General features: G+C 68.2%; 2 pseudogenes; one reads left to right on the top strand and one right to left on the bottom strand.

Moving 5' to 3' along the window:
- Window positions 1-1,108: 1,108 nt before the first annotated feature.
- On the bottom strand, window positions 1,109-3,634 carry LOC137149603 (HLA class II histocompatibility antigen, DR alpha chain-like; annotated as a pseudogene).
- Window positions 3,635-5,353: 1,719 nt separating this feature from the next.
- On the top strand, window positions 5,354-15,066 carry LOC137149602 (H-2 class II histocompatibility antigen, E-S beta chain-like; annotated as a pseudogene).
- Window positions 15,067-16,403: the final 1,337 nt, after the last annotated feature.

Here is a 16,403-nt window from a genome sequence, read left to right as displayed (position 1 = left end):
CTCCCTTCCTTAACCCTTACACCAACCCCCTTAACGCCCGTTCTGCCCAGCAGCCCCTGCACGGAGGGCGGCCGTGCTGCAATACCCCCGGCTGCTGCGTGCTCGGCGCAGACTGGCCAGGTTTAAATCACGATCGAAACCTCAAAAACGCCCCTTTATTGCTGAGAAAAGCTGCAGAGCAAGATGGGGGTGCAGGGCTGGGCCGTACCTGGGTCACAGGGTGGGGGTGGGGGGAGGCAGACTGTACAGGGGACTGGGCCCCTCACACACACAGCCCACCCTGGGATCAGGGAGCTGGACCCTGGGGCAGTCGCACACGGGTGTGACGGGGCTTTTATCCGGCTCTAGGGCCGGGGCTGCCCCACCCTGAGCCATGGGCCCGATCCTGCCCCAGGGGGACCCATTGACATGGAGTGGCTGAATCTGGCCTACAGCCTGCTGGGTCAGGCTGGAGGGGCGTTACCTGGGGTGACTGACAGCGACTCTGGCCAATAGGGGCTGGGCTTGTGGCCCAATCCAGCACCCACTGGAGACAGTGGGCACCTTCCCCATGAGGGCAGTGGGCTGCAACCAGCCCCGTGGACCCTACTGCCCCAGCCCTGACGTGGGGGATCCCCAGTCCCAGCCCCATGGGGTCGCCGCCCTCTCGCTGCGTAGGCCCCTCCCCAGCCCAGCAGAGGGGAGCGGGGGGATCCCGAGAGGCCGGCTCCCTAGTGAGTCTCAGGCAGGCTGGTTCATCGCAGTTACGGGGCCGGGAGTCCCCACCCAGGCAGAGCAGCCGGCACCGACGGAGCAGAGCAGGGATGCTGGGGGCAGAATTGGGGGGCGCGAGCGGGTCTCAGGAAGGCGCCTGGCGTCAGCTCCGCCCCTCGGTTACCTGGAAGGCAAAGCGGCGTCAGTTACCAGGGCCTGGGCCCCGACGCAAGGCTGGCAGGAATTGGGGCCGTTCCTCAGCACCCACAGGGAGCCTGCCATCAACACACGGTGCTGGGGGGCCCAGGGGCTGTGACTGGCTGGGGGGGCACAGGGGTCGAGGTCTCCCCCAGGAGGTGCTGGTGCATCCCAGGTGCTGTGGGCGCAGCTGGTGCCCTCCCCGGCCTGCGGCTACTCACAAGGGGCCCCGCGGGTTGCGGGCAGTGTTCATCTTCATCCCCTTGATGATGAGGATGGTGCCGGCGACGATGCCGATGAGGCCCACGGCCAGGCCTAGGGCGCACACCAGGGTCTCTGTGGTCTCGGGGATGGGGGTGGGCACCTGGGGCTCTGCAGAGGGGGAGAGAAAGACAGGCCTGGAGTGAGGGGGCTGTTCCCACCCTCCCCTCCCAGAGCCGGGATGGAACCCAGGCGTCCTGGCTCCCGGCCCTGTGCCCCACGGGGTGCCTGGCCTTACCCCAGTGCTTCAGGAAGGGCTGGGCCAGCCCCGCGTGCTGCACGCGGCAGTCGTAGAACTCGTCCTGCCGGGGGATGAAGGGCAGGTAGGAGAACTTGCGGAAGGCGTTGTCCTGGCGGGGGTAGAAGTCGGTCTCGAAGACGCCCCCGTCACCTCCTGCCCGTTCTTCAGCCACGTCACGCTGAGCGCGGGCGGGAAGAACTTGTCCACGAAGCAGATCAGGACGTTGGGCTCGCCCAGCTCCACGGGGTCTTCGGGGAACACGGTCACCTCAGGGGGCACTGGGGAGACAGGGGTTAGGGGTGTCATCGCCTGCCCCGAGCCAGCCCGGCCCTGCTGCTCACGCCCTGCTCAGGGGTCTCCCCCAGGGCTGGGGGGCGTCACAGGGGCCGGCCGAGCTCCCTGCCCTGACGTCTCCTGGAGCACAAGGTGCAGGGCAGAGAATCCCTCACGGGCAGGGCCTGGCGCGGGGCAGGGGCAAGGAACAGCCCTTGGCAAAGGAGTTGCTCTGGGCCCCCAGCCTGGGAGGGTGTGAACTGTCTGGGCCCTGCCCTGCAGAGCCCTGGCCTGGGCTGGCTGGGTCCCGGAGCCTCCAGGGGCTGGGAGGGATCTGAGTGGGGACGCGCTGTGCCTAGGTGCCTGGTACCGGGTCTGTGTGCGGAGGGGAGGGTCCCCTGGTGAGCAAGGTAGGGAAGGAAGGTGCCCCTGTCCCGTGCCCTGTGCGGTACCGTTCTGAGCCAGCGTGCGGTTGGTGTCCTTGATCATGGTCTCCAGGTTTGATTTGCCCACAGCGATGATGCCCAGGGCGCCCTGCGCCTCGGCTCTGGCGAACTTGCCGAATTCAGGCAGGCGCCAGACGGTCTCCTTCTTCTCCAGGTCCACATGGAAGATCTCATCCTGGTCAAACTCGAACATGAACTCCCCGGACTCCTGCTGGGACTGGGCCGTGCGCTGGTAGAACTCCACTTGGAAGAGCAGGTTCTCCGCTGTGGGGAGACGGGCATTGACACCAGCCTGAACACCTGCCCCTCTGGGGGACAGGGCTTCACCTCTTCCCCTCAGGCCACGGCCCCCAGCCCACACATGGGCACTAGGACTCAGTGCTCTGTGGGGAAAGCTGCTGCAGGATCCCCAGCAACAATTCACACCATGTGTGCGCACAGGGTCAGCACTGCCTGGGAGGGGACAGAACCCTCTGCTGTGCTCCCCACCCCCATCATTTGCTCAAAACAGGTCTTCCCTCCACATAGTAGCCAGGGCTATACCCACTTAGCTTGTGAAGGGGGATGTGGCTACAATCCACGGGATGGTGGGGGAGTTGTGCGGGGAGGGGGCAGGACATTTCGTCCCCGTCTGTGCAGGGGGCTCGTGCCGTGTCCTGCCATCCCATGACTGGCTCTGCTGCGATTTCAGTCCCTGCCCCCGACACTCTCAGCCCAGACCCAGTCACGGGGACACCCAGGAACTCCCCGGCCAGACAGTAAAGCTGCCCTGGAGGGTCAGACACACTCCGGGAGGGGGAAGGGTCGGGCTCGGGGCTGAGGCTGGGATTCCCCAGGGCCCAAGGGAGTTGGGTACCTAAATACTAGTGAGCCGTCTGATCATCCCAGCAGGATCTCACGGAGCAATTGCAAACGAGGGAGCCCAGAACCAATAACCCAGGAGAGAATCTGTCCCACAGAGCCCCCTCCTGAGTCTGAGTCCTGGGGGGACAGGACAAAGGTGACAGGGGGCTCACTGCTCTGCACAGACGCACTCACAGCTCAGCAGGGTCTGGCTCTGGAGCGGCTCTTTGGGGAACCCTCCCCCATCTCCCCTGTGCATGGTGCCCCTTGGGAGGGGTCAGCCTCCGAGTCCCTGTGGGGAAGGGGGGCTGCACCCCTAGGGCAGGGCTGTGTCATACCCAAACCACACGCCTTCCCTGCCATCCCTCTGCTGCTTCGACACCAGCCTCCCCTCAACCCTCTCCCTGCCATGGGAGTGACACCCTCCTCCCTGCAGCCCCCACCCCATCCAGATCAGCCCCCCTACCCCTTCCTGCCCCATCAGCTCCCCCAGCCCCTCCCTTGGGGGTTTGATCCTGGCACTCTGTAGGTGAAGCCATCCATCCCATCCCCCTCTCACCCCAGGTCCATGTGTCATAGCCCCCGCCCTGCCTGTACCTTTCACTGCCCCGATGCCCAGCAGCACCAGCAGGACGAGCAGGGCCAGCTGGGCCATGGGGACGCCCCGTCCTGCGCCCATCTCCTCTCTCCGGGCTCTGGGCTGGGTGTGGGGCCGGCAGCACTAGCGGGGCTGGGTGGGGGGCACAGTCACACCCTGGGGGGCAGAGCAGGGCTGGGGGGGGGCAGCGCCCGGCATTGGCCCCAGGAGCCTGGCCCAGGGGCAGGCAGCCAATGGCAGAGATCCCTGCGCCGACCAGCCTGTTACCGGGCAGAGCAGCAGCCCCGGGCCGGGCCCAGAGGAGATGGACAGATTCAGAGCTGCCGGCTGTAGGATTGTGCCCAGTCCTGTGACAATTACGGGTTCCTTAAAGCCCCAGCGCCTGGAGTCACGTGGAACTGGGTTGGTCTCAGCCGCCTCCTTAGAGACAAAGGGCGTGTCCTGCCCTCAGGCTGTGGAGAAAGCGTCAGACTGTGACCCAGGGCTGGGCACCGAGCGGCTGGGAGAGCAGACGGCGAATGCCCAGAGCCCAGGGCGAGTTTTTTACACAATCGCAGGGTTAAAGCCACGCTCAGGATTTTTGGTGAGCCTGGCTCCTGGTTTCTGAACATCCAGGGTTGGCCATACTGTAAATTTCTGCTCCCGCGGCTGGGTCTGCACGGCTGGGCCCAGAGTGGTGCAGCTCTGCTCGCCAGGAGGGGTTTGTTCTAAGTCTGGGGCAACCAGCACCTCCCCGCACGGCTCGCCCCGGCCACAGACGCCCTGTTGTGCAGCACAGCTGTGTGCACCTGGGGTTTGGAGGGCACAACTCTGCACTGGGGGTCATGGCCCTGCCCCATGGAGCTCTGCTGGGATAAGTGTTATGTGTGGGCCACGCCATGGATAGGGTTTGGGGGATCGTTCATGGGAGACTGGGACACGGGGCCTTTCCCCTGTAGGAGTCACCACCTCTGCTCCGGCCCCAGGGCAGAGCCTGCCTGTCCAGGGTGGGGGGGCTGAGATACAGGCCCTTCCCCCCTAGAAGCTGCTGGCTCCGATCTGCTGCTAGTGGCCAGGATCCCTCCCCATGTGGGCGGTCCTGGGCCTTTTGTGGGGGGCGTTGTTCTGTGTCCCCAGCCCAACCGCGCCTCCCCTGCGTGACCCTGGGCCAGTCACAGAATTCTCTGGGCCTCCCTCCCCAGCTGGGCCATGGCCCTGCCCTGCCACACGGAGGGTGGGGTGTGTGACTGCAGCAGATCGGGGAGGGGCTCAGAGACTGGGGGCCCAGAGAAGCCCCTTAGGGAGACGGATGGAGGGACCGGCTGAGCTGTGCCTGACCCACAGAGAGTGAGCCACCCTTTCTATGAGGATCCCTGGGGGGCAGGGCACAGGCCCATGGAGGTGGGGAAGGGGAATCTCAGAACTTCTACTTGTTGGGCCAGCCCCAAACCTTCCACAGGGACTACTTTTACTCAGACAAACCAGGGACATCCGCCCCACACACACAGCCCTGGCCGACCCAGCTGGCAGCAGAGGTTTTCGAGGCCCAGGGGAAGGGGAGAGCGCGTCCCAGGCCCGTTGCTCGGGGCTGCCCGGGGCCATGGCGGGGGGGGGGCGTGTCCTGCCGCCCGACCCCACTCGCTCGCTCTGTCCCCTGCGAGGCAAGGGAGAAGCGTGGGAACCAGCCTTGCTAGGGCCGGCTCTGCCTGGCGACTGATGACGCCGCCCAGACCCGATGCTCATTGGCCCCTGGGCTGGGGGCCCAATCCCGGCCATGGGGCTGGCGCGGGGAGCGGGGCAGAGATGTTCCCAGGCGGGGGTCCCGGCACTGCCCAGATCGGTCCGTGCCGAGCAGCGATGGCGCCGGGTCGGAGCCTGGGGGCCGGGAGCCGCTGGGCTGGGGCTCTGCTCGTGACCCTGACGGTGCTGAGAACCCGCCTGGCTCATTGCACGGAGCCCGAAGGTGAGCAGAGACCCCGCGACCGGGGAGCCCCGCGCTGGGCTGGGTGTGGGGGGTCTGACCCCACGTGGCCCGGGGACCCCGTCCTGCCTTCCCCTGTGCCCCAACGCCCTCTCTCAATGCTCCCTCCCCCCCCCTCCATTCTCCGCCTTGTTTCCCTCCCCGTCCGGGCCCGGTGTTACTCTCCCTCCCCTCCCCCCCTGTCGGTCTCCTCTGGGACTGGAACGGGTGCGGGGGGGCTCCCCGGCCTCTGGCTGATCCCACCCCTCGGCTGAGGTACGCAGCCAGGCTCGGAGGCAGCAGGCGGTTCGTGTACCAGAGAAATGCCGAGTGTCACTTCACCAACGGCACCGAGCGGGTCCGGTACGTGGACCGGTACATCTACAACCGGCAGCAGTACCTGCTCTTCGACAGCGACCTGGGGCGGTACGTGGGCGAGACGGAGACCGGCCGGCGCTGGGCCGAGGGCTGGAACAGCGACCCGGCCTTCCTGGCGGACAGACGGGCTTCGGTGGACACGTTCTGCCGGCACAACTACGGGGTGGCCCAGCCGGGGAAGGTGATCGGCCGCGCAGGTGAGCGGGGGGCGGGGCCGGTCCTCCCGGGACAACCACGAGCGGTGGCGTCTCTCACCGTGGCCCGGAGCGGTGAGCGTGGGCCAGGGTCCGATCCCCCCCCCGGCTATCTCCATGGTCCGGCTCTGACGGGGTCACCCACGGGGGTGGGGGGGCTGAGCTGCTCCTGTCCTGGGGCGGGTGCAGCAGGGAAGGGGCGGGGGCAGGATACGGGGTCACGGGCAGGGGGCGAGGCAAATATTAGAGGGGGCGGGGTCACTCTGGGCTAGTGCTGCTGGCTGAGATGCGGTAATGGGGGTAACGTCTCCTCCCCCCAGTCAGGCTGCGCCACCCCCTCTGTGCAGGATGCAGAGCCCCACACCCTGCTTCAGTGGGGGGGGGGTGACTGACCCGCCCACCATTCCCAGCCCCCCCAAGGTCCCAGCTCCCCCCCCACTCTGACCCCAGGGCAGGTGGCTGCTGCAGCTTCTAACCCCCTTCCTGGAGTAGGAGGGACCAGGCAATGGGGCAAAATTTTCCACCCCCACCCCTGTCCCTTCCACTCCCCCTGGTTGGGGAGTAAGAGCAGCCCCTGGTCCATGGGCTGAGCCCCCATCTCCCTGTGCCCCAAGGGTCAAACACTCCCTGTCTCTGTGCCCATGGGGGTGACGGAACTTGACTCCCCCCAGGACCATTGGGCCAGATCCTGCCCAGGGCAATGGGGGGCATCAGAGAACCAGCCTGGCTGGAGGAAGGACTAGATGGGGGATGTGGGCCTTTCCCTGGGGTGCACCTGTTCTGTCAGCCCCCGCCCCCCCAACTCCAGCCCCTTTCCCATCTCTATCCTTCTCCCCAGTTCAGCCCAAGGTGAAAGTTTCCTCCACCAAATCGGGGTCTCAGCCCCACCTGCTGGTTTGCTCCGTGACGGGGTTTTACCCCGGGGGATCCAGATCACGTGGCTGAAGAACGGGCAGGAGCAGACGGCCGGGGTGGTGTCCATGGAGCTGCTCCAGAACGGAGACTGGACCTTCCAGATCCTGGTGATGCTGGAGATGAGCCCCCGGCGCGGGGACGTCTACGCCTGCCAGGTGCAGCACGTCAGCCTGCCCGAGCCCCTCACCGTGCGCTGGGGTAAGAGCTCTGAGCGGGGCCATCCCTGAGCCGCAGGGGCACCCCTCGCTCTGGGGAGCCCTCGGGGGATGGGCTGGGGCACAGAGCAGGGACGTGCCCCCACTGCAGATCCGCTGGCCCCGCCTCACAACAGATCTACTGGGACTGGGAAAGGGGCAGAGACGGGCACCAGCACTGCTGGGGGGGACAGCTCCCGGGCGAGGAGAGATCCCACAGGCTGGACTGGCCAGCCGGGAGAAGAGACGAGGGAGGGGCTGTGAGGGAGGCTGTAAAATGCCTGGCTGGAGTCAGGGGAGAGGGACGTGTTATTCACCCTCCCCCAGCACGAACACCAGGACCCGTGAAATGACTAGGCAGCAGGTTTAACACGCACGTGAGGACGTGTTTCTTCAGCCCAGCACTTCACAGCCGCAGCCGCCAGCCGGAACAGGGCTCCCCGCCCGCCGCAATGCAGCCATCTCTGGGGTGGGGCACGCCCACCGTTTAACAATCCCACAGCAGCACTGCCTGCAGATTGGGACAGGCAGGGAAGGGGAATCCCATCTCCAGGTACACTTGGGGGAAGAGGGGAATCAGCCGGTCCCCAGATTCCAGCCTGAGCCTGACTTCAAAGCGCCGCTACCCCAGATCTATGGCCCTGGGCTGGAAGCTCCCGGGTGCGGCTGGACAGATCCTGAGGAGGGGGGCACAGTGACAGAGCAGGGGGAGGAGAAATGTCTCCATAGTCATGACTGGTCAGGAGAAGACATACGGGAGCGTCTGTTCTCCCTGTCCCACAGCACCGGGACAGGGGACACTCCATGGAACTCAAAGGGGGAAAACTCACAGCTGGGAAAAGGAAGGACTTGTTTACACAGTGTATGGTTACCCTGTGGAACTCCCTGCCACTGGATGTTGCTGAGTCCAAGAACTGAGCCAGGGTCACCAAGGCACTGGCCGTTTCCATGGCTCAGGAGACCATCCAGGGCCAGCCCAGCTCCTGCTGGCAGCGGGCCGGACCTCGCACCTCGCGCCCAGGGCCTGAGCTGGTCTCTGCCGCTCACAGACCAGGAGCAGCCCTGGCGTGGGCAGATTGTCCCAGCGCTGCCCCTGGGCTCTGCCCTCGCTCTGCCCCAGCCGGCGCTGGGCACTGGAGCGGCTGGGAGCCTGGGCTGGAGGCCCCTCGGCTCTGACCCGGCTGCCCGGCCCGCCCCTGTTTTCCCAGAGGCGCAGTCTGACGCCGCCCGGAGCAAGATGCTGACGGGGGTCGGGGGCTTCGTGCTGGGGCTGATCTTCCTGGCGCCGGGACTGGCCATCTACCTGCGGAACAAGAAAGGTGAGGGGGGGACGGGGCACTGGGGTTTCTCTAGGGGGATGTGGAGTGAGGGGGGGCTCTGGGGAATCTGGGCCTGGCTGCAGGCTCCGCCCCCCCCCAGCATGGGGATGGGTAAGACCCTCCTACCCCCCCTAGAGGCAGGGACAGAGCAGGGCCATGGGGAGATCTCAGTGCGGGGCCCCGGGCCAGGCTGGGAGCTCCCACTATCCCCTGCCCTGCCGAGGCCCCGGGCTGGGACAGAGACCCCGACCCCTCGCAGTGCAGGGATTCTGCATCAGGAATTTACAATAATAATGGGGGCGGTGACCCCAGGTCTGGGGCGGCTGGAGGTGGTTGGGGTCCTACTGAGGATGGTTTGTGCCGTGGGGCAGGGGCTGGAGCTCTGACTCCCCCCAGGACCCGGCTCCCCCGGCCCAGGCTCTGACCATGTTTCTCTTTGTTTTTCAGGGCGCCCCCTTCCCCAACCTGCAGGTAATTTCAATCTCCCTCCCCTCATTAAACCACACCCCCACTGACCACAGGCTGCCTAGGGCGCCCGTGGGGCGGGTGCTTCTGCCCCTCGGCCCATGTCACCCGCCCGGCTCAGGCCCGGGACAGCTAGACAATGGGACGTTTGCACCGCGGAGGAGGCTCCGGCTCCCTCGGTTCCCGTTCGGGCCGATCCCTGAGCTGCTGCGGGGCAGAGGGTCCTGGGTCCCGCAGAGCATTGCTCCGCCAGGCAGAGAAAATCCCCCCGTCCGTCCCGCTAGCCCCACGGCCAGGGGGTGACTTTTCTCCCTCTCCCTGCAGGGCTCCTGAGTTAGACCCTGGGCGTCGGACCCCGGTCGGCAGGCGTTTCCCGCCCGTCTGTCCCAGCGCCTGGCCCTGCCTGGAGGAAGCAGAACCTGGGCCGCTCCCTCCCCGTCACCAGCTGCTCCCCGCGCTCTGCCCGGCTCTATCCCGCGCTGCCCCCGCCTGGGACCCGTCCCTGCCGCTACCCCTGCCTTAACCCTTTCCCTGCCCCAGCCCAGTCCAGCCCCACATTCCCTCTCGCTGCCCCCGCTGCCCTCGGGGACCCTTTCAGGGACGCTGCTCCGCAGACTGGGGGGGAACCGGACCGAGGCCGGTCGCTGTTATAACGCTGCACCCCAATAAACCATCCCCAGCCGGCTCCGTGCTCACTGCTCCCCCTGGCCGGGCAGGGACAGGCTGGAGGATCTGGCTGGGGCGGTGGGGGGAAGGAGCGGGAGGCCCAGACCAGCTGCCGTTGGGGGGGGGAGGGGCTCCCCAGAAGTGCAGGATGGGGCCATTGAGCAGCTGGAGGGATGGAGGCCTCGTGCTGGGGAGGGGCCAGGAGCCCAGGGCTGGCTGTGGGGTGAGGGTGACTCCTGGGGGAGGCTGCAGGGTGGTTCCCAGCTGCAGTGTAGATGGGCTCCTTCCCCGGGGGAGAGGGAAGCGGGGGGTAGCGGGAGCCCCAAACCCCTTTCCCAGGGCAGAGGCAGCTGCAGACGGGGAGATGCGCCCGTCCCAATGGGGAGCCCAGGCTGCAGCCCAGCAGCACGGACACCCCAGCCCGGGGTGGGAGGGGCAGTGGGGCTGGGACGGGGGGGCTGCCGGTGAGCTGGGCTATTGGACAGGGGAGCAGCTCAGGGGTGGGGTGGGGCAGTTACTATCTATGGGTCCAAACCCGCCAAGGAGTCCCTGCCCCCAGGGGCCCAGAGACTCACCAGTGACAGCAGAGCACGTCCCAGTCAGACAGTCCCAGATCCTGCCTGGGGGCTGGCTGTGGGGCACCCCACAAACGCCAGGATGCTCCGTGGGCCGGGTGCTCACAGCCCGGCCCGGCTCTGTCTCTGTCACCCCGCCCCAGGCCGGCGGAGGAAACACCACCCCCAGCCATGGCCATTAATGCTCCATTGGCCCCGCCCCCTGCTGCTCCCATTGGATACTGGAGGCCCCATCACTTCCTGTCCGAAAGTGCCTTCCACGTGCTGTTGTGCCGGCTGCCAGGCCCCACCCCAGAGGTGGCTGCATTTATCTGGGGGCATTGGCCCCAGGGCTAGCGGGGTGCAAAGCGCTTAGGGATCCTGCTGTGGGAGCGTCCCAGAAATCAGGGAGATCAGGCTGTGGGGCCATCCCGCTCAGCGACTGCCCAAGGGCTGTCCCAGCAGGCGGGGAGCAGGACCAGGGCCTGACTGTGTGAGTCACTGAGAGACGGGCCTCGGTGACCTGGGGGGATGCACAGGGGCTGCCAGCCCCTCTCAGCCCATGGGCCCGTCCAGCCCCAGCTCCTGTTATTGGCCAAGGCCCCCCTGCCATGGGGTCTCCTCTCTACAGAGCCCCACACGGACCCTCCTGGCCCTGCTCCTACCCCCGCACCGATGCCACTCCCCCTCCCCCAGTTAGTCACCGGCCCTGCCCCGGGGTAACGAACGTGTCTCACACCGAACTGCGGCGTGGCTCCGGCAGCCTCGTGGCCAGACAGAGCCTAGCCCCTGGGCCCGGACTCCTGGGTTCCAGCCCAGCGCAGGGCGCTGCCCCCGCGGACTCCAACCCTGGAGCCGGCCCGGCTGCTTCCCCTGCGCAGGCCCCGTCTGGCCGGGCAAGTGGACGGGGCAGCGCCCTGGAGCTGTGCTGCGGGGTCGGGGCAGGGGGGCAGACGTGGGTATGTGGGAGCTGCTGCTCTCTATGGGGCTCGGTAACAGAGGGGCTGGGGTGGGGCTGGTTGGCAGGGAGAAGCTCCCCCGGCTCCGTGGGGCCGGTGCGGGTCACATGCAGCGGCTGGGACGATCGATACCCATTTTCCGGGACTCCTCATCCCCCTTCCCCGCCCGTGCCCCACCACGAGGCTGCAGCCCGGGCTCAGGCTGTCCCACGCCATCGGGGGCTGGAGTTAGGGGGACCCTGTTCCCCGTGTGTCCCCAGCGGAGACGGCAGCGACCCCCACCCCGGCCCCCAAAGCAGCGTCCCGCCCCCGTCTGCCCTGCCAGTCCCGGCTCCCCCCGCCTGGCCTGGGGCTGCTCTGCGGTGACCGAACGAACCGCGGTTCTAGGGACAGTCCCGAAATTCGGGGTTTGTCTCACACAGGACCCCATAACCCGCCCGCCTGTCCCGACCGCGCACACTCGGGCTCCGCTCCCCCAGCGGCCGGGCAGGGCGGAGGCTCCGAGCCAGCCGGGCCCGTGGGGGGCACCAGGAGCTGGAGCAGCGCAGCCCCGTCCCCTCAGCTCCGCCGCCCGCCGGCTGCCCCCGAGCCAGTGCCCTGCGCTGCTGCCGCTGCAGCCCTCGGGGATCCCCACCTGGGGCGGGGACGGAGCCGGTCTGTGGGGCGGAGCTGCTGCCTGCCCCTGCGGGAACCTCACGCAGAGGGGCCCAAACGCCTCCAGCGTCCGGGGCCGCGTCTAGTTCCCCGGCCTCGTTTTTCAGCCTGGGCGGCGGCTCCCCCCGAGTCCGTGTCATACTCACAGCGGATGGGGGAATGGCAGGACCCCAGGGAGTATCTAGCCCCCCGCGCCCAAAGCAGGACCAACCACCCCCCCGCACCCATCCCAGCCAGGGCTCCGGCAAGCCGGGCCTGAAAATCTCTGAGGCTGGAGATTCCCCACCTCTCTCGGGGACCGGGCCCGTCCCAGCTTTGCCGCCGGCCGGAGAGTTGGGGGGTTCCTTGTATCCAACCTGCCCTCTCGCCCTAGAATTTGAGCCCGTTCGCTCGCACCGGAGCTCCCCCCGCCGCCCCTGAGAGACGCAGCCGGACGCCCACCCGCAGCTGCCGGCCGGCGCTGGGACCCCTTCCTTGAGCACCCGCGCCTCGCCGGGCCAAGGCCGCCAGCTGCCGGGGCCGCTAGTGCCGCTCGCCCCCAGGAAGGCCCAGCCGGGCTCACGGCGAGGGGATAACGCAGTTTTCCGAGTTTCGGAGTAACGGAGTTTCGGAGCTCGCTGGACACGCGGGTACAAGGCGCTTAGCTCCCGCCCGGGGCTCGGCAGCTGGGCCGGGCCTTAGCGAGGGCGCTGGGACGGGCACTGCCGGCGGGGCGAGGCCTGGGAAATCGGGGAACCCGGGGGGGGCACACTCAGTGCCGGTGCGCTGAGCCCCGCTGCGGGCACAGAGGCCGGCGGGCTCAGGGCGGGACCCCGGGGGAAGGAAAGGCAGCGCCGACAGTCGCAGTCACACCCGGGAACAGACACTACCCGTAACCCATGAGCGGCGTCCGCCCGGCCCGGCCCCCACGGGTCGCAGATCCAGGGTAACTGCCCCGTATCCCCATGGCCCACCCCAGGGGGCCCCGTCCGGGCTCCGGCTTCTAGCCCCACCTCGCTCTGGGCAGGGCGTGTCCGGTTTCCTTCTGAGCAGCGCTTCACGGCCCCGCAGCCCCTGCCCTGCCCCGCGGTACCCCAGCAGCCTGCTGGCCGGGCCGGACCGGGCCGGGCTGTCTCTGCCCGGCTGTGCCCAGTGTGCGCCAGCCGCTCCCAGGAACCGCCCGGCACCTTCTCAGCTCGGCACGTCTATTCTTAGGGCAAAGCGTCCCCGAGACAGACAGACAGACGGAGAAACGGCTGCCGGTCCCGCCCGGCGGCGTAACAAACGCCCCAGCACCCGCCCGTCACTCTGCCCGGCCGCGGGGGCCAACGCCCTGCCCCCGCCGCCCCCCAGGGCTGGGATCCCCCCCAACGGGCCTGTCCGTGCCCCGAGTCACGCGGGAGACCCAGAGCCGCTTTACTGCCAGCCTGTGCCCCACGGACGGGCTTTGTCTCGGGGTCTCCGGAGAACCCCGCGTGAGTCGGGCTGCGCCAGGCTCCCCCGGCCGGCACCTCTCCGGGGTCGGCCACCGTCTCCGCGGCTCGCCTGGGCCCCCGCTGCTGTGCGTCCGCGGGGGAGCGGTGGTGACCCCCCCCAGGAGCAGAACCCCCCCGCACACAGCCCCTCCCTCCCGTTCACACACTCGGCCCCACAGAAGCGGCCCGGGGCGGGATCTGTCACCCCCGGGCGCAGGGCGGGGGCTGTACAGGGGAACGGGCGGTCACACACAGACCCCGCCCCATGGGCCCGATCCCATCCGGGGGAGCAGCGAGTGTGACTGAATCTGGCCCAAATCCCGCTGGGTCAGGCTGGAGGGGCGTTACCTGGGGTGACTGACAGCGACTCTGGCCAATAGGGGCCGGGCTCGGGGCCCAATCCAGCGCACACTGGAGACAGTAGAAACCTGCCCCCCGAGGGCAATGGGCTGGGACCAGCCCCGTGCGCCCTGCGCCCCCAGCCCTGACGCGGGGGATCCCCGGCCCCAGCCCGTGGGGTCGCCGCCCTCGCCCCAAACAGGTGCCCCGGTCACGGCACTGGAACCGTCCCTAGAGTCCCACTGGCAGTGGGGTCAGCCCCTGGCTCATCGCCCATGACACCGACCCCCGGAACCTTCAGCACCCCCGGGTCACGACGGGAGCGACCCTCAGTGACCCCCCTGGATTGCAGACGGGGAGACTCGCCCGGCCCCAGGGAGCGCTGCCCCTTCCCCCAGACTGGGGCGACCCTCGGCCGGCGCTGCACACACAGACGGGTCTGTTGGATCACGGGACACGGCGCAGAAAGCCCCTAGGTCAGCACAGCGAACGGGAAGCTACGGCCCAGGGCAGCTGGGTCTGTCTAGGGCTCCCTCGCTCGGCGCCCCCGCCCCCCTCGCCCTCCTCAGGCCTTTGTTCTGCCCGGCGGAACCTCTCCGCACCTTCGCTCTGTCCCCAGCTGCTCACAGACGCCCGGCTTCCTCCAGGGGGTCCCCGGCCCTGGGTTACTAGGCGCTGAACGGAGGGGGCATTGCCTGGGGCCAGCCCCCGGCCAGCCAGGGGTCAGTCACCCCTGGGGCCCTGCAAAGGGTGAACCTCCTTCCCCCCGCCTAGTTACCCATGCAGCACATAGGGGAAACTGAGGCACACGCAAAATTCATCCACAATATTTTGAAAAATTCCCACGTCATCACACGCTGTCCCAAGGCTGGTGGGGGGGGGACTGTGGGGAGCCCCAGGGGCCGGCTCCCCGGTGAGTGTCTAGCGGGTTGGGGCAGCGCGGTAACGGAGCCAGGTGGCTCCCGCCCAGGTAAGCAGCTGACACCGGTCGGAGCAGAGCTGGGGGGGCAGCACGAGCGGGTCTCAGGAAGGCGCCTGGCATTGGCCCCGCCCCTCGGTTACCTGGAAGGCAAAGCCTGGAAGGGTCAGTTACCAGGGCCCTGGGCCCCGGCGCGAGGCTGGCAGGGACGTCCGGGGCTGGGCAGAGAAAATCCCCCCGTCCGTCCCGCTAGCCCCACGGCCAGGGGGTGACTTTTCTCCCTCTCCCTGCAGGGCTCCTGAGTTAGACCCTGGGCGTCGGACCCCGGCCGGCAGGAGTTTCCCGCCCGTCTCTCCCAGCGCCTGGCCCGGCCTGGAGGAAGCAGAACCTGGGCCGCTCCCTCCCCGTCACCGTCTGCTCCCCGCGCTCTGCCCGGCTCCATCCCGCGCTGCCCCCGCCTGGGACCCGCCCCTGCCCCTCACTCCCAGCAGGACCCTGGGCGACCCCCCGCCCCTGCCTTAACCCTTTCCCTGCCCCAGCCCAGCCCCACCTTCCCTCTCGCTGCCCCCGCTGCCCTCGGACACCCTGTGGGGGACGCTCATGTGCAGTGAAAGGAACAAGGCGTTTTTGGGTCCCGGATCGTCCCTGGCTGATCTCACTCAAGGAGCGACTCGGAGACTCTCCGCTGCGGCAGGGGGGCAGGATCCTGCGGTTACAGCTCCCTCGGGTCACTTTAGACACGGGATTTCGATCGGTCTCTGCCCCTCGCCGGAGCTGGGGTTTATTCCCGCCCTGGCGGCTCCTCCTGACTGTCCAAGGGAGCTGGGTTTTCTGCCAGTGGCTCTGGGCCGACCTGTGCCAGGGCCGTTGGAACGACGCATTTCCTAACAAACAGCGCCGGAGACTCAGCGCTCGCTGTGCCGCCCCGGGCCAGGCTGGGGCTGGGGGGTTAAGGAAGCAGAAGGACCAAGCAGCAGCAATGGGAGCAGCTGGGCGGAGATGCTGCTGGTTTGTGCCGGCGGAGCGGAGACGCGGCTCCCTCCGGCCCTGGCTTTCCAAGGGGCAGGTGGGTCCTGAGCTCGAGTGAGCGTCCGGGGGGCACAGGCCGCGGGCGCTGGAGAGGGAGGCTCTGGCACTGGGGGTGTCCCAGCCTGTGGGACCGGGCCCAGGGGACGTTCGCACACTGACCGGTCGCTGAGCCGCGTGTGCTGCGGATTCTCCCCGCAGGTTACGCCGCATCACGCTACGAAGCCAGTTAAAGTGGCCTGTGACTGGGCGAATCCCACGCAGCCGACCCGTTAGCTGGCGTTTGTGGTGCCGCAGGGCTGAGGACCCCACTGTGCAGGGCGCTGTACAAACAGAACAGAGCCATCCCCCAGCGGGGGCAGCAGCAGGGGTTGAGCCCCTGGCCCGGCGGCTCCGCGGCGGAGGCCCCTGGTATGTGCGCAGCGGCAGCACGGTCCAGCCCCCTCCTAGCCCAGCCTCGAGAGGGGCTCGTCGCGCTTTGCCAGGGGCTAGACAGTGTCCCTAGGCAGGGCAGGGTCCCGGGGACCAGGAGCCCCGGTTCTAGCAGAGCAGGGGGCTCTCGGGTTCGTAACAGGAGAACCCAGCACGGTGCGCGGCGCTGCGTGACAGCCTGGGGCCGTGCACGGGAGGGCGGGGGCTGGTACAGACTTGGGGGCTGGGCCTGGTTTCAGCGGTTTTGCTGCCGCACCTGTTTTGTCGTCAAATAAACCTTCAGCCGGACCCGCCAGTTTAACGTTCCCGCCGTTTGTAAAACCAGCCCCGCCCTGCGCCCCCAACCCGGCCCTGCGGGAGCCCTGGGCTGGGAAATAAAGAGGCGCCAAACCCGACCCGGCCCAGCCCTGCGAGCAGATCTCAGCGCCGGTGGTGTGGAAAGA

Source organism: Emydura macquarii, unplaced genomic scaffold (assembly GCF_026122565.2).
Source record: "Emydura macquarii macquarii isolate MOO-44397 ecotype Brisbane River unplaced genomic scaffold, CSIRO-AGI_Emac_v2 contig_782, whole genome shotgun sequence".
Taxonomy (NCBI): Eukaryota; Metazoa; Chordata; order Testudines; family Chelidae; genus Emydura; species Emydura macquarii.
Note: the sequence above shows the minus strand (reverse complement) of the source record. Positions and strands in the feature narration are given on the sequence as shown.